Source organism: Podarcis cretensis (genome assembly GCF_951804945.1).
Source record: "Podarcis cretensis genome assembly, chromosome: 8".
Lineage (NCBI taxonomy): Eukaryota > Metazoa > Chordata > Lepidosauria > Squamata > Lacertidae > Podarcis > Podarcis cretensis.
In genome coordinates, this window is record NC_137177.1 from 31755836 (window position 1) to 31781748 (window position 25913).

At 43.9% G+C, this 25913-nt stretch overlaps 1 protein-coding gene across 2 annotated transcripts in view; it reads right to left on the reverse strand.

Annotated features, from left to right (window-relative positions):
* DLGAP3 (DLG associated protein 3) overlaps positions 1-25913 on the reverse strand; it is a 195941-nt gene that overhangs the window by 49169 nt on the left and 120859 nt on the right. For both annotated transcript variants that reach the window (XM_079985224.1, XM_079985223.1), the window contains exon 2: positions 15140-15237. The gene's annotated coding sequence lies outside the window, so the exon portion shown is untranslated. The remainder of the gene's footprint in view (positions 1-15139; positions 15238-25913) is intronic.

Consider the following 25913-nt stretch of genomic DNA (forward strand, 5'->3'; position numbering starts at 1 on the left):
CCAGACTAGATGAAGGATAAATTGCCTCTTGCCAGGAGGCTGCAGTGCTGGACGCCCGCAGATTGAAAATTGGTAGCTTTTCTTTGCCATCTCTGATCCCTGGCAATGTCAGGGTTTGCAATGCACTTGAAATAACAGAGCTGCAGGGAGCAGCATTACAGGATGGAACCATTAGTCAGATGGCCCAAGACTTTCGAATACCCTTAAGAAGAAGAAGTCCCTTTAAATAAGCATCCAGTTTGCAAGCTTCTCTTCACCTCTCCAGGTTTATATTTTAATGGGACTGTTTTATTGTGCATTTTAATTATGGATGTTTACATTTTAATGTTTGTGTAATTGGTTTTTTTTAAATAAACTATTTAGAAACCTTAGAAGCCTTGTTATGGCATTAAGTGGCATGTACACCATACATTTAAACCACCATGATACTGCTTTGAATACACAGTTTACCCCAAAGAATCCTGGGAAATGTAGTTTGTCAAGGGTACTGAGAGTTGTAAGGAGAACTCCTAGTCCTCTCCCAGAAATCCAGTTCCCAGAGTTCTTTACAAAGATGGATTGACTGTTAAACCCATCTGGGAACTGTAGCTCTGGGAGGGGAATAGGGTGTCTCCTAACAATTCTCAGCACCCTTAACAATCTACAGCTCCCAGAGTACTTTGGAGAAAGCTGTGACTGTTTGAAGTGATATCATACCGCTTGAAATGCATGGTGTGAATGTGGTCTAAATTAACTACTACTAAAAGTAGTAGTGATAGCAGGAGCTAAGGAGAATCGGGAAATCCATCAGTTGCCATAAAATAAACAACAGCATGCACATGCAACCCCCCACCCCCCACCTAACTTGGTGGAACAGCTTTAAATATTGCAACCGCTACAGCAAAAAATATATTAAAAAGTTAAGGGAGGGGGGTCGGAAAAAAAGGAAAAGAAAGAAAACCAGAAAGTCACAACAGCCAACCAAGCCTGTCATTATGCAGTGAGCCAGCTTTTGTGCAGACAAATTAGATGTAATAAACAAAGTCGGGCCTGGGGATTGTGTGGGTGAGGGAGCCTTGCAATTTTCTCATAAAGATGTTGGTGCTGAGCTGTCATCCCCTGACGACCTGAAGTGCAAGGGAGACGCCTATCTGGGCGGCTCAGCACATGAGTGCCAGCTCTGGGATTCAAGGAGCCTTCAGGGCAAACTTCCCCTAATTCTCTACAAACTAAGGACTCTCTTACACCACCAACCGCCTCCCGTGCTCTCTGCCATGCGACGGCAGCTGTGCGCTTAGGGCAACAGGCCCTTTGCCACCATAGAGGTCCTAGGCAGTGCCTGAACTTGCTGACATCGGGAGCTGACTTTGGGGAGCTCAGGCAGCAAATGGGAAGCAATAAGTTAAAGGGTGAAGGAAGGCTGGGGGCCAGAAGTAGGGATGGAGCATAATAGCTGAGGTGGCCCTGCCATGAGGCAGCAGCAGAGTTCGGACACCATGAAGGTCTACAGCAGGGATGGGGAACTTTTGACCATCCAAACATGGTTGGACACCATCAGCCAGCCTAGCCAATGGTTGGGGCTGATAGTTAAAACTATGGAATTTACTCCCACTAGATGTTGTGATGGCTATCAGTGACTATTAGTCATGATAGCTATGTTCTAGCTCTAAGTTTGGAAGCAGTATGCCTCTGAATACTATTGATGGGAATCACAAGAGAGGAAAGTACTATTACACTGCAGGCTTCCCCTTTGGGCCACTGTGAAAACAAGATGGTGGACTAGATGGGCTTTTGGCCTGATGCAAAAGCAAGGCTCTTCTTACATTCTTAAGCACCACTGCTTCCGGCCTAGTGCAAACTTCATGTGCTCTCCTTATCCCACAATCCCCTTGATTCTTTTTAATGGAGGGTGTAAGTGGCCTTCTTTAGCTTCTTACAGTTCCCTTGGATTGAGATCCCTTGGATATCACCCAACAAAATAAAAACCAGGAGTGTGGAAACTGTGGCCCTCCAGATGCTGATCACAGGGAGGGGCTGGTGTGTTAGTTGTGGCACCTAGTCCTCTAATATGCCACAGCCCTGTTACACTGTTCCGGGAGAATATAAGAAAGAAACCACACTATTCCCAAATGTCAGATTCCCACAGAAGCCTTTCTGTTTTTATTTAGTGCTCCAGTAAAACAATCAATATTTTAAAACCACATGAAAAATTCATTTCCTCCTTAGTGTTGCCAGCAGGATTTCTAACAACCGGGTGAAAAACAAGAAACTGCCTGCACCTTGGAGTTAAGACTTCCCAAAGTAAGGAAGATATTTTCTCTCTTAGACTTGGTAGATCCATCATAGAAAGGCTCCAAAGTTTTGTGTCCTCTTAGGCAAGAAGCCACCAATGAGCTAGAGAGGGCTGTAGGAATAGAAGCAAGGCTGTAGCTCAGCAAGGTTGACCCCTGGCATCTTCAGGTAGGACTGGGACAGGCCACTGCCTGAAACCCTGGGGAACTGTTGCCAGTCAGTGCAGGGCTGGGAAACTGGATCCAGCCTCCACAGGGCACTTTTGCCAGGTCATATGGCACCAGGTGATTCAGCTTCAAAGGACCAGGAGTGGATTGCATTCCTATTGCAAGCAGGGCTTGCGTTTGGCACTGGATTTAAATTCAGTGCTGAATAGAAGCCTGGCTGGGATTGGGCCCATGCAGGAGCTCTGATCAGAAGCAGTGTCCGGCAGGATTGAACCTTCAGTCCTGCTCTCTGAAGGGGTCTGCTTCACCAGCACATCCCCTCAAGGAACATGCTGGTGAAGCAGCATCCAGTGGGTTCGAACCTTAATTAAAACATGTTTGGGGTGGGGTGGGGAGGAGAGGAGACATAGCACCTCCTCCTTCCCCATCCCCTTATCCAACAGCAAGTTCAGTTAGGGTTTAGAAGCCCTGATTAAACATGTGTTTGTGTGAGTGTGTGAAGATGCAGAACCTCCTTCTGCCCCCTCACAACCCACCACCACCACCTCATCCATCCCGTTTCAAGGTCTATTTTTTATTTTGTGTCTGTTTTAGTCTGGGTTTAGAGACACAGCATATATTTCCTCCCCTTTAAAATGAAAGGACTGAGTGTCCCTTACCCTGCAGGTAGGCTTGTCAGGTGATTATGACGCTGGGGTAGGACAAGGGATGCCAAACACATTAATAAACCTGTCCTGATGCTTGAACAGTCCCTACCATTCCTTCTGTTGAGAATTCCCTCCAGAAAATGATAAAATTGGAGGTCATCTTGGACACAGGACAGCACAGTTTCCTTTCTCTTGAGTGAACTTGTTTAAGAAACTTCGTCTGTCTTTGAAACCTTTAAAGCAGGCTGACCTAAATCAGCTTCATAAGAAATTAAGGGACGAATTTATAGAGGCAACATTCTTGTGTACTTAATATATGTCTCTCTCTCTCTGTGTGTGTATATATGCATGTATGTATGAATTATATATATATTCTATATTCTGTGCCAAGGTTATCAGAATCAACATCTTCGATGCAAATTTCCGCATGCTGATCTCTTTGAACAAATGCATCTTTTCAAAGGATTAGGAACTTGGGGCGGGGGGCGAAATCAGTGTGAAATAGAAGATGCAAAGTGTATGAAAAAGAAGGGAGTACATGGTTGTGGAGAGGAGACAAGGAAGAAAATAAAGACAGCTCTCACTGCTCTTCTAGTTCACAAGTAAGACTATGATTTTATCTAGTGTTCATGCCACTTGGAAAGCTTCTCTCTCAGGAAGGTATATTTTGCCATCATCCAACAAAGATTACCAGTTTAACCTGAAAGACTCCTAGGGTATGTTCCCCAATTATCATGGCACTCTTGTCCCTAGTCCATGCAGTGAACATAGCTGGGGTGAGTTGCAAGCACAAGCCAAGTTTCATTTGGGAGATTAGGCATCAGCAACTGCTCAGGCTCAAGCAGAACACCTGAAAGATGCAAGTGTTGGATACAGGACCTGAGACAGCTCCAAGTGGAGCGCAGGCTGGGTGCTTAAACACAAGCAGGGCGACTAGATGTTGCTTCACCAGTTGCCTGGAGTTGGCTGAGGCTTTGAACAGGCTGCAGTTTGATCCTGACCAGGGCTATGGAAACGTTGGCTCTTCAGATCTTGTGGGAGCACAGTACCCCCCAACCACATCCAGCATGTCCAATAGTCATAGACGGTGGAAAGTGTAGTCCAGCAGCAACTGGAGAGTTGAAGGTTTCCCAAACCTAGCCTGGAAAGCTCAATCCATCACAGGCAGGAAAAGCCTTCTGTATGTAAGCCCAATTGTGTAGGCTTTTGTTTTTGTTTTATTCTCTGTTATTTAAAACATTGTTATGCTGCCTTCTACTAAAAAAAGCAACATTCCAGGGTAGTTCACAACAACCTAAAATGCAAATTCATTAAATCAGCACTTTAAAACAACTTTATTTTCATTTGGCACAATTTATATACTGCTTAATTAACCAAAACAAAACACCTCTAAGCAGTTTACAGCACATACAGGAACATTCAAGGCACTAAACTGAAATATTAGCCATAATACTAGTGAGCCATGAAGAAATGAGTTTTCAGCAAGAATAGGGCATGTTGAATTTTTCAGTTTCAAATTCAAAAAATGAGAGGTGCTAAAAAGTTGTAACATGGCTTGGGAATTCAAAAAATGGTAAAATTACTATAATTTAGTTTTGCCTGGTAAATAAAATGTGTGTAAAACTGCATAGAAATCATTAAAAAGAAATTAATGTTATTTTTATTTACATATTATACATATTTTATATTACCTGACACTTTCAGAAGGCAGAATTTAAATTATTTGGTTTTCCGGGAGCAGTTTATTTGCTGCTTAATCAAACATATACTTACCAAGCTAAATGTTGCCCAGTCACAAAAATAATGGCACATTTGAATCCCTCATACCCCAAAACATATTTTAAAGAACCCTCTCTGAAGAAATTTGCAAAAATTAAGTTTCACCCCCCAAAATGACACACCCTAATGATCTAATCTCTTTGCCCTGAAAAGCATCAGACAAATAAAAATATCATTTTAATGATGCTGTTTCTTCATTTCTCCCTTTGAACATGCCAGCCTGAAGAACAGTTCTGTGTGACTCACAACCTTGCCTCTGACACTTCAAATGTTAGTTCATTCAAAACCAAGAAGACAATCTAATTCACAATGCACTTCTTGTTTTGTGGCACGTCTCACAGCATAGCTACTTAGGCACCAGGGAAATATAGGCAGCAATAGCTAGCCTGGATTGGTTCCATGCTCTGCCTAGCCAAGTAGCAACAAGAGGAACAGCTGCTTCCGAGGAAGATACAATGCAATATGAGACGATTCCTTCCGTTTGTATCTCGGTATGTACCCGAGCCCTGAGGCTACTCGTATTTCAAGATAATAAAGCTTAGTATAACAGATCCCCAAGTGGGACGCTGTTGGAGAAGTCCAGGAAAAAAAAAAAAAGTAATTCTGAATCCAGAGCAGGGAGGGAAAAAGCAGGGAGTCAAGTCAGTTAATGGTTCCAGGCAAGAGGATTTATAAGAAAGAGGAGCTGGAGTTTCTCAGCCAAATGGAACTTGTTAAATGCACAGACCAACAGCAAGATCATCAAGTCTTAATATTGTGCTGTCGAAGGCAGGAATAATTACCACCACTGGGAACCTCACGCCCACATAATGGAGGGCCCAGCATAACATGGTTGAGGATAATTGTCATTACAAATAACTCCCCCCACCCTGTGCTTTTATATTTGCTTATACAGGAAGAAACCAGCCCCCCCCCCCGCTGCCAAGCTAAGCACCCACTTTAGGTTTGGGGCATTATGGGTGGGTGGTGCCAAATCCAACTTGGTGGGGGAGTAGGGGAGCTTGTAACCAATTGGTGTGGGGCTTTGGGGTTGATAGATGGGCCCTCCACCAATTGCCGACAAGCATTAATTTCCCACGGGTGCTGTAGACCTTATGGTGCTTAGCAGGAGGAACATTCTGCTCATTGTCAGGCACCCCATGGCTAGAAGAAGGCTCTGCCTAACAGCACCCGCTGTGTTAGCAATTGGAAGGCACCTGAGGGGATGCATCCACCTTGGGATGTAGGGAGGGGCTGGGAGCCAGCCAGAGATGCAGCCAGCTTTAGGGCAAGATCTTAATCTGCAGAGCAAAAGAAGGGTTGAAACACACACACACACACACACACACACACACACACACACACACACACCCCTTCAACCCACCCACGCCGCCTCCTTAGAACCAAAGCACATGATGTCAGAAGATCACATCGCACATGCTCAGAGGCTCCATGATCTTCAGGTATTTTCCAGTATACACCCAGATCAGTACCAGTTCTGCTGCCTGAAGCCCTTTAACTGGACCTTCTGGGGGCTGAATCAGGGATCTTTTGCACACAGAGCCCATGGCTCCAGTAACGGCCAGCCTTGGCAGAACTTTTGGGTGTTTCCCCAAAAAGTACCACATCCTGAAATTCTAATGGAGACTCTAAAGATTGTAGCTGTAAGTTTCCCTGACCTATTGAGGCTCGAGGCTCAGCTTCTAGAGGAAGTGGAAGCAATAAGGAGAGCCTCATCAAAGCAGGTGTCATCAGGAAAGGGCAGGCCCTAATGAACTCCCTGTGGACACAGCTAACTGGGATGTGGAGGATGTTGTCTCAGCCAAGAGCTGATGGTGTCAAGGCTTGATATTGGCTGAAAAGGCCTCTACTGCAGTTGGCCCTGTGTCCTTGAGGGGCTGACTGTGCTGACTTAAAAGGTGCTTGTCTAATTCTGCTGGCACTGATTTCTACCCTGGGGGCTTGTCCTCTGAGTCTGAGGAAGTGAGGGAGCTCAGTCCTTACAAGCGAAAGGTCCAGGGAGAGAATCTACCTGTTGTATTTCCTTTCTCCCTGTATTTTCCTCAGGGCAGTGCAAGGAGCGTGGGTTGGGGATCAAGACATAACTGAGCTATCTCTCACACCTTTCAGCATTGTTGAAAGGTACCTGCATAGATGTTTTCATTGCTTGCATATATAGTTCAGTTTAATCAGTTAATTGACCAATTAGCCAGTTAAAAGAAAGTGCCTTTTTGCTCTACCACACACAGGGTTGAAATTGTCACTGAGCTATCTACTATGGCCTTAAGGTCTCATTCATGGTCAGTTACATCAAGTTCAGACCCCCTAAGTGTATATATTCTATTATATATTCTATATCTTTCTTTTTCCTTTTTCCTTTCTCCTGGGATGAGGCTGCATTTTTATATTTTAATGTTTCAATATTTTAATGCTGTATTTTAATCTTGTTTTTAAGTTGTATTCATTCAACTTGTTTTTATTACTGCTTGTTAGCCGCCTTGAGCCCAGCCTTGGCTGGGGAGGGAGGGCTATAAATAAAATTATTATTATTATTATTATTATTATTATTATTATTGGGTTGCCATATTTCAAACAGTGAAAATCAGGAGAGAAAAGTTTTTATTCCCCCCAAAGTGGTTTTGTTTTGGGCAAAATCACTTAAAAATTCCATTTTGAGCTATTATTATGGGAAAATGGCAAAAAAACAGCACTGCCGACACAGGCAGTGTATGGCAACCCGGACATATGGCAACCCTACATGAAATAATACATGTATCACTTTACATTTGTTTACACTGAATTGCATTTGCAATTTTATCCCACATATTTCTGTATGCAATTTTGCCTAAAATACACAATTTTGCAAACAATTTCCCTAACTTAAAGCTTTTTTATATGTTATTTTCACTCTTATATGAATATGGCTGCCTTTATCCTGGCCATCTGCATTTTTTTGTACACATTACTCAGCTGGAGAACTGCATTGCAAAATTCAGAGAAGTGTGAATTCTGACAGCTGGCTAGGTTTCAGCTTGTGTATTGTTTTGGCAAGTGCAAATGAGGTATGTTTGCCTTTAAATGCAACCTGAATTTAGGACTTCCGGGTCGGCGCCATCGCCGAATGGCGGACTCCCTCCGAGCTCCGGAGGGAGTCGGCTGGGTAGGGGTCGGGTCCTGCCATGCCGGCGACGCGGGGACCCTCAAAAACCATGGGCGGAGATGCCCATGGACTTGGTGACTCGGCGGGCACCGTTTGCGCCCCCGACCCGCGAAGGAGCCTTTTTAAAGGCTGCGGAGCGGGTGACGGGGGGGGGGGTGTAGTGCTGTGAGTCCAATGCTTCCCTTGCCCAGCGAAGCCGCATGCCATTCGGCGGAGAGTAACGACTTCTTCTTTGAAAATTTCGGATTTGGACTAAAAGGAACAACCCGTGAGTAAATTGATTGGACTTAAAAGGGAAATTTGATCTTTGAATTTGGAGCGAGCGGGGGGAGTGCAAAAAGGAAGTCCGCCCCCCCTGTTGTAGATGGCTCAACACAAGGATTTGACAACTAAGATCGAGAGATGAACTTGTTTACCTGAAAAAATTTTTTAACTTCATGAAGGGAAATTACAATAATTGTGCTGGAGGAGAAGACTGATTTGTGGGAACTAAAATGCAACCCCCCCGGGAACCGGAACGATCCGCTATGAGAGACTGGTGAAGAGACACAGAAACTTTGACAGCTGTCAAAGTAGCTGTCAAAGCAGGAAAATAAAAGAGAACTTTGTTACGATGGCTTTGCTGGTTAGATTTGTTACAATTTGGACATAAATTATTGGAAATAAAGGCAACAAGTTATTTGATTTTGAAAGAAATTAAGTTACCATATTCCCTCTAGAGGGAGGCTGGGACATTGCAACAGTAGCAGCAAGTGGAAAAATACTATGAATTTGAGCAGGATCTGTTATCTCTTGGGAAAGCTGCAAAAACGAAGCATTATTTTGTCTACAGAGGTTTCTATACTAAAGGAGACAATGGATTTATCTATTGAAGAAAGGAAGGGACGACGCAAGTTATGTTCCTGAATAACAAAAGCCTCTGTGGAGAACAAGAAGTTTCTGAATTAGAAGGTTTCTGCAGCAGAACAGGAAAAAGCAACCTGAGGAATAAGAGCTGGACCAAATTTGAACCCGGAGTATTTGGAACATCCAGACTTTAAAAGGACCAAGAAATAGAATTTAAGTTAGACTCTTAAACATAGAGGTCTGGATGGAAGAACAATGACTTTTTCTGAGAGTTTTTTTCGAGATTGGACTTTCTGAAATTAAAAGCTATCAAAAGACGGCAAAGTGGAGTTGAGATATAGACGTGGATACACCAGGCTGGCAGTAGACAATGGATGAACTTTGGGGATTGGAACCGGGGAATGGGGGGGGGGGGAGATTTGGAATCCAAAGGCTGTAAAATTATATATTATTTCTTTCTTTTCTTTTTTCATGTTTGTTGTTTGAAAATAGGGGAATTCGTGGAAGGGAAATGGGGTCGATCTTAGGGAATTATATAAAATATAAGGAGAAATGGTTCATTAAGATAAATAAGATAAATTAATTTGGAATAAATGGGTTATTTAAAATTACAAATAAGGTTTTAAAATTTGGGGTAAGAATCTGTGGAATCAATTTAAGGGAAATGGAAGAGGGGGAGGGGGGGAAGTCCGGGAAAGATGCCACTGAAACCAAGTGTAAATCATATTTGTTTTTTCTTTCTTTCTTGCTATCTTTCCTTTTTATTCTGGAAAATTTTTTAATAAATATTATTAAAAAATAAAAATAAAAAAAATAAATGCAACCTGAATTTAATTTCTTCCCCATCCCTAGTACCTAGGAACAGGCTTGAAATAAGAAAACACCATCATAGATCTGTGGACTGCAGCACCCCTTCAACTCTGTTCCCTTTTTTAAAAAAGAGAAACTTGGTTCCTTCTTTTTTTAAAGGGAAACTCTACCAACAGACACAGGGGATCAGTGATAACAAAGACTCCAAAGGAAAATTAGTGAGTTTCTAAATTCATTTGAGGGGGGAAAATGTTTTCCTTCTCTCCCCATCCCCCCATTCACAGTATACATGTATGGGGAGGGAGCTGGTAGCTGGTTTGAGTGTATTATCCAGAGGACAGAGGCTCCAGGATTGAAAAGCAATGGAGTGTTCAAGAAAAAGATGGCCTGTAAAGTAATACTGCATTGTCCAAGCTGTCCGACAGCAGAGCCGGACTGGCATTCATTTCCGAGCAATTCAAGGGGAGACTGAAATGTAAGGTGAAACAGATTGGAAAGTTGTCTTTGGGGAAGGAGATGGCTGACCACATGAGAAGCCATGCTTAAGGTATCATAAAGACATATGCGTGGTTGAAAGCACTTACAGAATCCCTGCGTAGACCAGCAGTGTTCGGAAGCTGCCTTATACTGAGTCCAGACCATTGGTCCATCTAGCTCAGGCATCCCCAACCTTTGGCCCTCCAGATGTTTTAGACTACACCATCCCTGACCACCATCCCTGACCACTGGTCTTGTTAGCTAGGGCTCATGGGAGTTGTAGGCCAAAACATCTGGAGGGCCACAGGTTGGGGATGCCTGATCTAGCTTACTATTGTTGACACCAAGTGGCTGTAGTTCTCTAGGATTACCTTTCCCAGTCCTACCTGGAGATGTCAGAGATTGAACCTGGGACCTTCTGTATGCAAAGCAGATCCTCTTACCACTGAGCAACAGCCCTTCAACTGAGCTATGGCACTTCCTTTTGATCATGGAAAGAAGAGGAACTAGTAATTGAAGTGTACCTGGTCCTCACCAACAGGGAGGAGCAGATCAAGGAAATGGAAGTCCTGGGAAACTTGAGAGGAAGTGATAATGCCCTCTTGGGTTTCATGATACAGAAGGTAGGGTCCAAACCAATGGCTTCAAGTTACAAGAAAATAGATTCCAACTAAACATCAGGGATAACTTTCTGACAGTAAGAGCTGTTCACCAGTGGAATGGACTCCCTTGAAAGGTGGTGGACTCTCCTTCCTTGGAGGTTTTTAAGCAGAGGTTGGATGGCTATCTGTCATAGAAGCCTTAGTTGAGATTCCTGCATAGCTGGGGGTTGAACTAGATGACTCCCAGGAACCTTTCCAGCTCTACAGTTCTATGATTCTATGTTGTAGATTTTCCTACTTATTAAAAAAAAGACGCCTAAGGAGATTTGCAACAATAAAATACAGCCACTCAATCGAGAAGCCATAGAATCAAAATAATCACAATGTTACAACCTCATTAAAATCCCATATTTAAATCCAGTAAACCATTCTCCGTAGAAATTAGGATAATAAAACCTCACTAAAAGCATCTCGCAGAAGAACAGATCTGCAGATGCCTTTCAAAATGAAACACCAATTGCAGTTGACTTCTCTAACATTGCTCATCTCTGAGCTTCAGTCAGCTGCAGGTCACCCCTTCCAAAATAATGAGGTGACAAAATACAAAAAGATCCCGCCTTGCCTGTCTCCCAAAAACTTTAACCATGAGCTAAATCTGAACATCTCACTTTCCAGTGGGCTCCTGTTGCCCTCTTTCTTTCTTTTATAATAATTTTTATTGAGTTTTACATGTTTATCATAGTAACAACATATTAAACAACAAAAAAGAAATACAATCCCCCAATTTCCCCCTCCCTTCCCGACTTCCCTCAACTTCCTCTTCCGGTTTTTTACATATTAACTTCTCCTGCTTGCTTTATTGTATCTTAATGTTAAAAAAAAAAGCAGACATCACCTTGCCAACAAAGGTCCGTATAGTTAAAGCCATGGTTTTCCCAGTAGTGATGTATGGAAGTGAGAGCTGGACCATCAAGAAGGCTGATCGCCGAAGAATTGATGCTTTTGAATTATGGTGTTGGAGGAGACTCTTGAGAGTCCCATGGACTGCAAGAAGATCAAACGTATCCATTCTTAAGGAAATCAGCCCTGAGCGCTCACTGGAAGGACAGATCGTGAAGCTGAGGCTACAATACTTTGGCCACCTCATGAGAAGAGAAGACTCCCTGGGAAAGACCCTGATGTTAGGAAAGATAGAGGGCACAAGGAGAAAGGGACGACAGAGGACGAGATGGTTGGACAGTGTTCTCGAAGCTACCAGCATGAGTCTGACCAAACTGCGGGAGGCAGTGGAAGACAGGAGTGCCTGGCGTGCTCTGGTCCATGGGGTCACGAAGAGTTGGACACGACTAAATGACTGGACAACAACAAATGTTCAATTCCTTTATATTAAATATTGTTATGCTCTTATCATTTTAACATCCTCTTGTAATTTCTATATTTATTTTGTTAATTGTAAGTGTTTACTCAAACCCTGCTAGTGACTCCATTTCTTTACATTGTTTCTGTAGATACAACATAAATGGTTCCCAATCTTTTTTAAAGTCTCTATTGTCTTTTCCTCTAAGTCTTTCTGTTAGCTTCGCCATTTCAGCATATTCCATCAACTTTTCTTGCCATTCTTCTTTAGTTGGTATTTTGTCGCTTTTCCATCTTTGGGCTAGCAGTATCCTAGCCAAAGTTATAGCATACATGTCAGGGAACTGACATCGGAGCGAGAGGTGGAGGCAAGGCTCCCGAGCGATGCAGGAGAGGGGACCAGCAGAGGGGAAGGAATTCAGCGCAACACTTTTATGCTGGAAGAGGTTCAAGAAACGCCCACTGACGGAAGCGACTGAACGGCCACGGAGTGAAGGGCTGTCAGCCGAGGCATGGTTAGCCAGACAATCTAGCCGAAAGTAACGGCAACATACGCACAAGTAACCCCTTATAACCATTACAATACATAACAAGTTTCTTCTCTTTTGGCAAGTCTTGACCTGAAATGTCTAAAAAAAAAAAAAAAAAGCTGGTCTCCTGTTGCCCACTTTCAATGGTTAGGAAATTTCCTCTAGTTTGCAAAAGGAGGATGCCAATTTTTCAACTATGTCGCCATTTTGTTTGATGTTATGGTAACAACAGCAAAATAGCTCTCTCCTCTCTTCTAAAATGATACTGCCAGAAGCCTCCCTGAATTATGGTAACACATATACAGATGTATTTATTTCAACCATCTATATACCGGCTTAACATCGTAGTCTGAAAATGGTAGTCTCTAAGTGGTGTTCATTATCCTGCAATGGAATAAACTGGCCACTGTATTCTGTGCATTGGTAATCTCAAGATTGGACTACTGCAATGTGCTCTCTGTGTGGCTTCCCGTGGGCCTGGGATGGAAGCTCCAAGTAGCGCAGAATGAAGCCGCCAGACTGCTGTTGGAGAAGATGGCCGACAGCATGCAACACCTTTGCTAAAACATCTGCACTGACTGCTCATCTGCTATGGAGCCGGATTCAAGGCTGTTATGTTGATGTACAAAGACACGGACAACTTGGGCCCAGGATCCCTCAAGGATCTCCTGAGCCCTTCCCCACCCCCAGCCTGATCACTGAGATCATCCGAAGGAGCACTGTTTATCGTTCTCTGTGTTGCATAGGCCAGACTGGCTTCAGTGAGAAATCAGGCATTAAATGTCACCTGTGGAATACTCTCCTGGCAGAGATTCAGCTAGCTAACCTTCAGACATCTCTCAGAGGCCCTTTCATGCTGATAGGCCAATGCCAGTTCCACTTTCTTGATTAGCCAGTCATTCAAATGATTATCTTGCATTGTTTTTATGGTGTTTGGGGTTTTATTGTGCTCTTATATATTACAATATAGTAACTTAAATGAGCAGGCAGTAAACAATTTTTTAAAATAAATAAATAAGGTTAATAAAGATACAGCAGAGATAAAATCAGTTTAAATAAACTATAAAATAAAAAATGCTTGCTGGAACTGATATATGCAGGTCATTCCAGTGTACAGTTGATGGGTTCTGCAGGCAATAATTTCACCCTAAGCCATCATTTTACATGTGGCTTTATCTCCCACTTCAGCCACTATTTTGAACCTAGCTCTGAATGCTGTTCTGGCCTCCTGTAAATGTTGGCCCACAGCCCCACTCCTGCATCAGAATAGTTCCAGGGGAGCATTGGGTCTTTCTTTGAGCAACATCCTGATTCTGGCTCTCTATCCACCCACTTGTCCCTGCTTTATCTGCTCCTCTCATCACTCCTCCTTCCCAGTCTTGCCAACCCTCCTGCAAGATCTGCCAAAACATTTCTCCCTTTAATAGAAATAACAGGGAAATATTGACATCCTTAGAGGTACCCTGAAGTTTGCTGAAGTATGGATTTTTTATTTTCATTTTTAATAATAAAATAATAATAATAATAATAATAATAATAATAATAATAATTTATTTATACCACGCCCATCTGGCTGGGTTTCCCCAGCCACTCTGGGCGGCTTCCAACAGAACACTAAAATACAATAACCTATTAACCTATTAATTAGTGGTCTCCAGATGTTGTTGGACTACAGCTCCCATCATTCCTGAGAACTGCAAATGCTAATGTTGATAGTGCAACCTCTGGAAGACATCAGGTTGGTTACCATTGCTTATGTTACCCTAGAGGAGGGCAAGGCTGACTGGCAGGAATCCTGAACAGGAGTACTTCTGCTTGGAAATAAATATACACTGCAGTTATTTTGTTGCAGCAGGTATTACTTGCTCCCTTGAAGCTCCAGTCCTCTTATAGCAGATCTGGGTACTTTAACATTTTGACCCAGCATTATCATCCTCTGGACTTGACCCTTTGTGAGATGACATTTGTTGCTCAGTATCTCCAGGAGAGCTCAGTGGGATTCGGATGTCCTATGATTAAGGTCAACTGGGAAACACAGAACAGGGATCGGAAATCTCAGGATCAGGGTCCAAATGTGGCCCTCCAGGCCTCTCTGTCTGAGGCTTTCACCAGGCCACACACCTTCCTGAGCCACAGCCCTCACCTGCCCTGCTTTGCATACTTCCTTGAGTGTTCCTTGTCTGACTGGAATGTGCCCCTCAGCTCTCAATGCTTCTTGCTTGCCTGACTGACTGGATATGAGACTGTAGAAACTAGCCCAGTGTATGTGGGTAAAATTTACATTTTATTGCTCTTCCCACTTTTGCCTCTAGCTCTGCCCCCTTTTGTCTGTGGCTCCTAGCAGGTTGTCCAGAATGGAATGTGGCCCTTGGGCAGAAACAGCTTGCCCACCCCTGAATTAGAGCACCACTGTCATCGTCAGAGGAAGGAAGGAAGGAAGGAAGGAAGGAAGAAAGAAAAGAAAGAAAGAAAGAAAGAAAGAAAGAAAGAAAGAAAGAAAGGGTTTCTAACTCACCAGCTAGTTCCTAAAGATCAGTTCCTTTCATATCCCCAGGAGACCCGATATCCTTAACCAGGAAGATCCTTTTCCTCCCCAGTGATAAGGAAGCAGTTCTGGAAATGAAAAAAGGCAAGTGGTGAGACTTCTGGGGAAACGAGGCAAGTAGGGATGAGGTGGAAGCCATTTTAAATGGATTTATCCATAGTCTGCGGACTGAGGATTGGGCCACCTCTTGACCTGGGTGCCCACTTATGTCCAAGCTGTTTGTCCATTGTAAAGGTTTTTTTTTTAACCTCCCCCAACTAATTATATATAAAAAATACATATATGTATAATACACAGAAAAGATTCAAGCCCCATGTGGCACTATATTTCTGCAGCATAATTTTAGAATGCAGAAGTCTTTTTATAGAGCTATACGATGTACACCACCTTGACATATTTTAGGAGTTGATGGTTTGTAAATATTCCCATAAAGAAATAGAAAAATAAATACACATATAGTCCAACTACCTGCTGTGCAGGAATCTCTTTTTATTGATTTGCGTATTTATATTTTATTGAAAATTTTCAGTGGACAAGGAAAGTGAAAGAAATGAAAAACGAAAGCAGGATGTCCTTGGTGTGTATGCACTGAGCTGGGTGGTGGATTCATAAAAAGTTTCTTGGAGGGGCCTGATCTGGCGCTAAGGCTGGCACACAGGGCCCTGCATCCCATTCTGCCTTCACAAAAGCCCTATTAGGTAGGTTAGACTGAAAGGAGTGAGGGTGTGACTCAAGGTCCCCCAGCAGGCTTTGTGGTCAAGGAGAGATGTGAACCTGGATCCAAGTTTGTCATCTGAACCACTACACCAAACTGGATCTCTCCTCACTTGCTGATGACTTGGGCATGATCTCCTGACCACCTTGCCAGTTGCCAGCTGTCCTGCACCCCGTGGTACAATGCATACACAGAAGTGGTTGGTTGATTTCAGTGGCGCCTCCCCTGGTTCACAGCAACTGAGGCACTGGACTGCGTATTTCCCCCTCAAAAAAGAGGGAAAGTCTCGCAGCTGGAGTTGCTGTTTTTTTTTTTTAATGCTGCAGCCTCCTTGCATCAAACACCGTTCTGAAGTATAAACAGAATTTAGATTTATTGGAATGCTCCACTCTTGCCCTTGTTGTTCCTTGTAACAGGAAGTTATTTGTCGCAATTAAGAGGGAAATGAGTTGAAGAGCAGCAGGAGGTAGATTTTCAAATGCTTCTGGAAATGAGCAAAGCCTCACAATCTCCAGGACCCTCTGCCCCAAGCCAGCCAGCTGAAAACATGGGAAATTGCTCCTGCTCTTTTGCTTGTTTGTGAAAAGCCTCTGCTGCATTTCAGGCTTGGAAATAAAAATGGGAAGGAGATGTCTTTTTAAAAAGTGCACTTTACACTCTATTCAGTGTGTGAGTGTGTAAATCAGAGATGTTTCCTAAAACTCTGCGATGCTCTTGCATCCTACGTTGATCATGTAGAGGCAGATTTTGCTCCTGCCAACAAAGAAACTGAATGATGGGATCGCAACACCAAGGAGTGTTTGGAGGACACCATGCTGGCTAGTAGAGGTCAACAACATGGGTAGGCAAACTAAGGCCCAGGGGCTGGATCCGGCCCAATTGCCTTCTAAATCCAGCCCGCGGACGGTCCCGGAGTCAGTGTGTTTTTACATGAGTAGAATGTGTGCTTTTATTTAAAATGCATCTCTGGGTTACAGTGGTACTTCGGGTTAAGAACTTAATTTGTTCTGGATTCGTTCTTAACCTGAAACTGTTCTTAACCTGAAGCACCACTTTAGCTAATGGGGTCTCCCACTGCTGCCGCCGCTGCGTGATTTCTGTTCTCATCCTGAAGCAAAGTTCTTAACCCGAAGTAACATTTCTGGGTTAGCGGAGTCTGTAACCTGAAGCGTATGTAACCTGAAGCGTATGTAACCCGAGGTACCACTGTATTGTGGGGCATAGGAATTCGTTCATTTTTCTTCTTCAAAATATAGTCTGGCCCCCCACAAGGTCTGAGGGACAATGGACCGGCCCCCTGCTGTAAAAGTTTCCTGACCCCTGGTCAACAGGGCTGAGGGCCTTACACTGACCCTCTGTCACTGGCACTGCTGTGGCTAATTGGGAGAGGGGAGAAGTGGCAGCATGGTCAAGAGAGTGCAAACTCACTAGCAGAGCCAGTCGGCACTCTCATTGGGTTTGTTGCATCATGCCATCCACACCGCTGCCTCTCCCCTCTCACTCTTCTTGGGAAACTGCATCCACACCCTGCCAACTGCTAGTGAGACAAACAGCAAGTTGCATATTAAAAGCATCCCAGACCTGGCTCACTCTGCAACTACATGATTAATACACCTCTCCTCCTAAACTGATCCACGTACCTACCAAAGGAGCATGTCAGGAAAAACAGTGCTAGCTTAGCTGCTGTCTAATATGCCCATCTGGAGCCATGTGTCCAGTTCTGAGTACCATAGTTTAAGAAGGATCTTGACAAGCTGGAACGTGTGCAGAGAAGGGCAACCAAAATGACAGGGGGTCCGGAAACCAAGCCTTAGGAGGAACGGTTTGAGGGATCTGTGGATGTTTACCCTGGAAAAAAAGGAGACTGAGAGGAGATATGATGGCCATCTTCAAATAGTTTTAGGGGCCGTCACAAAGAAGATGGAGCAAGCTTCTTTTCTGCTTCTCCACAGGGCAGAATCCAAATCAATGGATTCCAATGACAAGAAATGAGATTCCAACTAAACACTAGGAAGGGTTTTCTGATTGTAAGAGCTATTCAACAGTGGAACAAACTACTTCAGAAGTGGACAGTCCTTTATCAGAAGTTTTAAAGCAGAGGTTGGATGGTCATGTGTTAGGGATTCTTTAGCTGTGGTTCCTGCATCACAGGGGATTAGACTAGATGACCCTTGGGGTCCCTTCCAATTCTACAATTCTATGCTAGTTTTTCACAGTCAAGCATTCAAATGACCTACAGTCATAAATAGTACAGTTAGAGAGCAGTTTTCCTTGTGAGTGTGCAAATTCCCTCCCAATTTCCATATTCTATTCATTTTGTAGATTAAAATTTCCTTTGTTATATTATACATTTGTTAAAATCAGGCACACTTCATTTCATTCACTGTTCAGTGGGGGACCCAAGAGTTCTTCTGCTGCCTGCAACTTTTGTTTTCCACCTGTCTGACATGAATTTTCAGGCATTCTCCTATCCCTCCTGAGATTGGATCTGCCAAATTTCAGATGGATGAGCAAACAAGTCCCCTGTATTATAGACAATTAGGGCTACAACCTTGTACACCCTTACCTAGAATTAAATCACCTTGAACTCTATGAGTAGATATGCATAGTACTGTGTAAGGGTGCCAAATTGAATAAAACATTTGGAGAACCCAGGTAAGCCCTGCTTTGCACAATCAATTACATAATGTGGCACGTGCACACCATTTGAATGACAATGCCCATCAACTTTGGGGGTCCTTGGTCCCCTCAAATATATTATTAGGGGGCCAAAGGGATCTTGGACCCTAGGAGTTGGCTCCTATGGTACTGTGCTATAAGAATAGGAACTACACGCTTAACAAATTCTATATCCAGATGGCAAACTCATCCCCCAGTGTGAATCATTATTTATTTATCTTACTGCATACTGTATTTATTCTGCTTTTCAAATCACTACTATCTCTCAAAGTGGCTCATATCAATCAAAAGAGACAGATGGGTCCTGCTATCAGGCTTACCAACTAAAAAGGCAAGACACTCAAGGGCAGTGGAGTGGAAGGAAAGGAAAGAGGAGGGAAATCAGTCTTTAAAGGCCAGAACAAAGTGGTAAGCTATAATGGGCATTTTTATCCAGTTCAGGCCAAGATGATCTTCCCTTCCTGATTTATGTGCTTGAGTAGCAATTGGTGACTCTTGTTCTTCTGCCCAGTGGATGGGGCCAGAGTGCTCTTCTTCTTTCCCCTGTTCTAAGCAAGATGGTGCCACCCAAGAGGGAGTTTGCAGAAGTACAAAAAAATTAGGGGCAGGGAAAAGGGAGGGGAAAGAGCCCAATGAACCCAAATGAGGAGTAATGCCTCTCTGACCAGGATGGAGCTGCTATGCTAGCTTCCAGGCAGGTGGGTTGCTGTGACTTACTGAGAGGGAGAGAGGTGAGGAGATGGGGAGGTTTGCATGGTGCAAGCACTTCTGCAGGAAAGGCTCCGCCAGAGTGCTTGCACCACACTAATCTCCCTGCCATTGGATTCTTTGTCGTTTCTACTGCAACAGACATAGTTACCTCTAACCAACTAAACACTGGGCACTGGCTTTCCATTTTTTTAAAAAGTTTTGTTTTGTTTTTGGAGGGTGAGTGGCAGATTTGCACTTGGTACACAGGAAAAAAAGAGCATCCAGTCTAATATAATTTTTCACTACTGAAGCAGAAATGAGGAAGAATGCAACGTTCACCCCACACTTCTTTTCTTAAAACATGCTGTTATGTGAAAAAAAGAGTAATGGAATAATTCACTTTATTACATTACTAATTATGGTGTTGTTTTATTATGCCAGGCTAAGTACAAAAACATATTCTGTATAAAAAGAAAATAAGAAGAATGGGCTTGGCGTGGAATCAGCTAATTCAGTACATAATTTTGTAGCAAGTAATTATTTGCTTAAAATGAGAATTAGCTGAAAGAGGATCAGATTCGCTCTCTCTCTCTCTGGTGGCTCACACACAAGGAAGGTGAGGATGTAATTTGTTATGAATGCATCAGCTTGTTAAATAAATACTAGATATGTTATTTTCAAAAGAGACTCTCTGCAGTGTTACAGTAGCAAGAGCACTGTGTTTTGCTGTAGCTAACCCAGCACAGGACTAGTTCTGCTACAAACAGCAGCCTCTTATCTGTCACCACCTGTTCCATAATTTTATTTATTCATTTGCTATCACATTTCTTTTCTACCTTTCCTTTAAGGAGGCTAGACAGCGTACGGGCTTTCCATTCCTGTTTTATCTCCCCAACAACCCTGTCCAGGTGGCTTAGGTTGAGACAGGGCGTTCTATTGCCCTAAGTTTCATACGCTGGGGAGAGTCCACTAGTTAGGAGCAGAGTACATGCTTTGCTAGCCAAAAGTCCCTCATTGCATTTCCAGATAGAAGGATTTCAAACAGAAAGATCTTTGTGAGACCTCAGATAACTGCTGCCATTCAGAAGCAGCCAAGCCTGGCCTGGGTGGACCAGGACTCCTTGGACAGAGCTCATGCTCCAAATGAATAAGGTCTCAGATTAAATCCTCAGCATCTCCACTGAAACCAGAAATCAGGGACCAGGAAAGGCAAGTGTGAGGAACCTTTGGCCCTCAAGATGTTGCTGAACTACAACTTCCACCACCCCTGTCCACTGGCCGTGTTGACTGGGGTGGATGGGATTTGGGGTTCAGCAACATCAGGATGGCCAAAGGTCCCCCATGCCTGAGGTAAGGAGAAAAGATTTCGGCTTGAGAACCTGGATCAGCCTTCCCCAACGTGGTGCCCTCCAAGTGTTTTGAGCGACAACTTCCATAATCCCTGACCATTGGCCATGCTGCTGGTGGTTGCTGTTGCTGGGAATGACACATACTTAGGCCTCTTTATCTGGCTGTCCGGACTCTCCCCAGGATGCATCCCTTCCCTGGTTACACTACCTCTCCTCAAGCCACACCCCTCATGGTCCCTGCTTTGCTGCCCTTTAGTGTTTTTGCCTGGCTGGAATGTGTCCTTGAATTCTGACAATACTTCTTGCTTGTCTGGATGCCCCCATAAGAGAGCCTACTGCACAAATGTAAAACACCATTTTCTTGTGTACCAGTAGCAGACTCATTTTTTCGTATAAAAAGTTTCAGGATTTCAGCAGGAAGCTGCACGTCATGCATGGACTGGAAACAAAGCCGTAGGTTCACCCCAAAACCTTTGAAGGCATAGACGGTATTGAAAACTGGAATGCGTATAACTGCCTCAGTACTGTCATGATTGTGCCATGAAAAGGATGTCTGGAGGGCCCCCAAAGCCGAGGGACAGCTGTACGTTTGCCACAATCCTGGTGGGTTTACTCAAAGCAGAGTAAAAGGGGAGGAAAGTGTGATGACGAGTTTGGCTGGCTTTGCCCTCGGCTGCTCTGTGTCCTGTTGGGAAGACGTTCTCCCGAGGAGCTGAATGTAAAATCTTTCACTCTAAGCCTGCTGACAGCAGGATAAAGCAGGATGGAAATTTGCTTAGTGCTACCCCGCAAAGGCTTTAAAACACACATATTGTTATCTCGCTGCTTGCTACAGTGACCTACATAACGGCTCAGGCTGGCTCCTGAGTTTTCTTCCCTCTTTTCCACACCACACTATTCAGCTCCCACCCCCACCGCCCAATCTCTTGCCAGGCAGATATTTTGCTAGGCCTCACATTAGCCACATCACACACACACACACACACACACACACACACACAATGGCTCAGAGCCAGTGCCTGGTGGACATCATTGTAAAAGGACCAGTAGACCCAAGATGCTGTGCTTCTGACGCTGAAGCAGTCAGGGCCCAAGTGACCTGCTCTGTTAATTCCCCTTCAGCATTCATGAGTCTCTATGTGCTCACTGCCTAACAGCATTTTCATCAATGTTAGGGTAGCAAAGGAAGGAGGCCTGTGGATCTAGAATGTTCCAGGACCCTACAGTATTTTCCTCCCCCCAGACCTTCATTTTCCTTGCTGTAAGTACAGGTTCTTGTTATCTACCTGCAGAAATGCAGACTTCTCTCTTGTACCCAGGTTGCATTTAAAGGCACCTAACACTCTCATTCAGCCCCCACTTAGGCATGGGCATAGGTGGGGTGTGTCACACATTCCAGTAGCAAGTAGTCACAAGCTGCTAAATCTCTTAAGCAAGCAATAAAGCTAGAAAGACGCCCAGAGAGAGAAAGAAAGAGAGAGAGAAATTTCTGTAATTTCCTTGACACAACACAATGGTTTCTGGAGACCCAAAGTGGCATCATGGTGAAATGGATAGACTCAACCCCTCTTGTGGCTTTTTGTGCAAGGAAAAAATAGACAAAAAATAATTATTCCATTTATGAATAATTTCCTACGAAGCATCTTCAAGTGTTTTCACAACACAATAAAAACATATGCAAAAATTGCATACATTAAAACAGCAACAATTACACTCGCACACACACACACACACACACACACAATGCAAATCCAATACAGATATTGAGCGGGATATGAATCTCCACTTATCAAAAGGAAAGTCTTCAAGTGGTGCTGAAAAGACAGCAGAGTCAGCGCCTGCCTGAAATGTAACAGCAGGGAGCTCCAAAGTTCTGCAACATTAAAGGTCTGATTCTTGCATTGCACAGAATGGATCTCCTGATGAGGTGGTATCTGCAGGAGGCCCTCTGCTGCAAAGTGCAGTGATCAGTTGGGTGCAAAAGGGATGAGATGTACAGGGCTCTGTGCCCCGCTACCAGCACCTTGAACTTAACCAGGTATGGGGAGGATCTACAGCTGTATAAGACAGCAGAGAGGAAAGCTTGACTGCAGGTGGAGGCAAAAGTCTCCAGGACTGGAGAGGGAGAGAATGCATGAGGAAAGGAAGATGGGGACACAACTAACTGGGGAGGCAAGTTGGGTCTGGCACTCCACTCACCCACTCAGCTACAGCCTGCTTTCCCAGCTTCGCAGAATCCCATCATCTGTTGGACATGTTACTAGCTTGGAAGCAAGGACTAATTATTGCTCACTGAACTGGCTAAACAGATAAACCTCATACCAACTTGTTCAGAAGAGGTGGGTGAGGCAACTATAAATAGGAATCAAAATTAAAGTTTGATAAGTCCTGAAGGACAACTCACAGTTGCACCAAAGGTAGGTTGAGCAGAGATGCTTGAAGAGACAACCCACCTCACCCCAGCAGAGAGGAGACAATGGCTTAGAGCAGCTTTCCCCAACATGGTGCCCTACAAATTGTTTTGGACAACAACTACAATAATCGCTGGCCGTTAACCATTTTGGCTGGGGCAGATGAAAGTTTGGGGTTGTCTCCAGTGCCAGACCTACACAGAATAGACCCACTGAAATCTGTGACATTAATGACTAAATTAGGCACATAAATTTTAATGGGTTTGCTCTGAGTAAAACTCAGTGCGTCTCATGGAGTCTAAAACATCTGGAGGGCACTCATGCAATCTGGTCTGAAGGAGCCACCTCCTGTCTTCTCCTGAGCTTTGATGATGCAATTACTTTTCTCATTAATTTGTGGAGAATGACACAGCACAGGGGGAGCCAAGTAGTGCCCTCCAGCTGTTGTTGGACTACACCTCCCATCATGACCATGGGCTACTCTGGCTGGGGCTGATAGTTCACAACAGTTCACACCATTGGGAAGGCATCCTACACTTTGCAAGAGCCTTGGAGAGTATTATTTGTCACTTTTTTTCCTCCCTCCCTCAAGAAAAAAGTTAGACACACACACAGAGAAAGGTAACACATCCCCTGACTCTTTAAAGCAGGCATAGGCAAACTCGGCCCTCCAGATGTTTTGGGACTACAACTCCCATCATCCCTGACCACTGGTCCTGTTAGCTAGGGATGATGGGAGTTGTAGTCCCAAAACATCTGGAGGGCTGAGTTTGGGGATGCCTGTTTTAAAGCACGTCAAAAGATGGTTGCAATTGTGGTACCATTTGGAGGTCATGTGAACTTCTCCAGTCACTTCCTCTGCCTGCTTCATGGCTGCTGAAAATCATACAGCTATGAACTCTAAGTGAAGACAGTTACATTAATACTCCCCCCCACCGATTATGTAAGAAGCAATGGATTCCAACTGCCCAGAAAAGATGTTTCATTGTAGGCAACACTGTACATTAAGTAGGAAGTCCTGAGGAACCGTTTCATTTTTAATTAGCAGAACATTTCCCTCTAATTAAGAAAGGTGGAGTGGTAGGGATGGGCTCCCTATAAAGCAGGAGCAAGAAACCTCCCTCCCCCCACTCAGCTTGGTATTTCCTTGGAGGTAATGTATGGGGGGGCACATGTAGATCGTTGGTGGGGCTGAAACCAGTGGTGGGTGGGGCTGAGCAAAACGTGAGTGGCAGCATTCTCTCTCTCTCTCTCTCTCTCTCTCTCTCTCTCTCACACACACACACACACACACACCCTCTGTGGGTGGGTACTGTGTACTCTGTGGGTACTGTGTAATGAATTATAGCAATGTAAAGTTACACACCCCACTTTGTAGCATTCCTTGATCATTGAGTTTAGTGCTGAGGCAACAGACTAGAACTTAAGAAGCTCCAAGGAATGAGACAACAGGGTGCACTAGGGAGCTATCCTTGGTGCTGAAATCTTAGCAATTCAAACTTCTTCCCCGTGAGCCTTGTAGAACAACTATACTCTCAAGATTCCCTGATGATAAAAGAGTGGATCCCTCTGTTTCTTTGTAGCCTTATGTAACACAGACCTTCAGAATAGGTGAGCCCTACTGATCTCCCCTCCACCAAAAAAAAAGTCAATTTTTTGCTCTAATGTAAATTGTTTGCGGAAAGGGAGAGAAATGCAGATTGGTAAGGATTTTATTTAAGTTGTCAACCAGTTAGGTGGGCTGGATTCATAGATAATTTTGGGGTTACACAAACTATGTCAGGAACATGGTACATTCTCAGGGATGCAACACCCTGCAGTCCCCAATTCTCAGCATGTGTCTTTGCTGCTCTGAATGAACATATGACAGGCTCAGTATTGGTTTCTCCCCCCTGCATGGTGCTATCAGCCACTTCATTTTCCACTACCAGATCTCTAAAAACAGAATCTCCCTTAGCTAGAACTTAATGAGTTAGAAGACTGCACAGCCATAGGCTAGGCTAGGCTTGATCTTTGTCGTTGTTGCTAAGACCCTTTAGACATTCCTTCCCTACAGGCTTAGACTTGTTTAGGAGTCATGTCCTCTCACTAGGAACCCTGGGAACTGTATTTTGGTGACAAGAGTGGCTGCTAGGGAACTCTAGGGAACAAAGGCTCTTAGTAAATGAGAACCCCCAGGAGTTATTGGAGGAAGTCATAGCTGAAAGTAAGTTCATAGTGTAGATAGACCTCCTCTTTTGCTTTTGCAGAAACACAAAGGTAACAAGGTGTCCAAAGGTTGCAGTGCTGCCTCTGGTAATCCAGCCACTCATAGCCTTAAATAATTATTGCTCAGGACTCCTTGCTACCACATTATTTGAATACAAGCTGTATTCCCCCCCCAATAAATCTCCCCTGAGAGTGCCAGAGTAGAATTGCTATATCACATTCAAATTGTGTGGTAATAAGGAGACTTGGATGGCTGGATCACCTGCTTAAAATAGTTTAGAGGCAAAACAATCTTTTACAGGGACACAGAGGCAGCCCGGCAGCCCTAGGGCTACATTGTAAAGAGTTCTGTAGAATTTTGAAGTGAGTTCATGATCCGACTGGGTCACAATCTACCTTGTTTGAAACAGGTGAGTCCACTTTGGAGTCCATGTTTGATGGGTTTTATTGAAATAAAAATGAGTTCGAAAAGTGTTTGTCTTTGGCTGCATCATGCCAACAGCTGTACAAATCAGATGGAGTCCGGGCAGAGTTTTGGGGGCAGGAGTCCCACATCACATCTGACTGCCCCTTTTTGCTTTCTGCAGCTGGGCCCTTGACAAACGACTTCATTCTTCATCCCACCTCAAATTGATGAATGTGCCTTGCTGAAATGATTGAGCGCGTCCAAGACAGCAAGGTTATTAAACCGC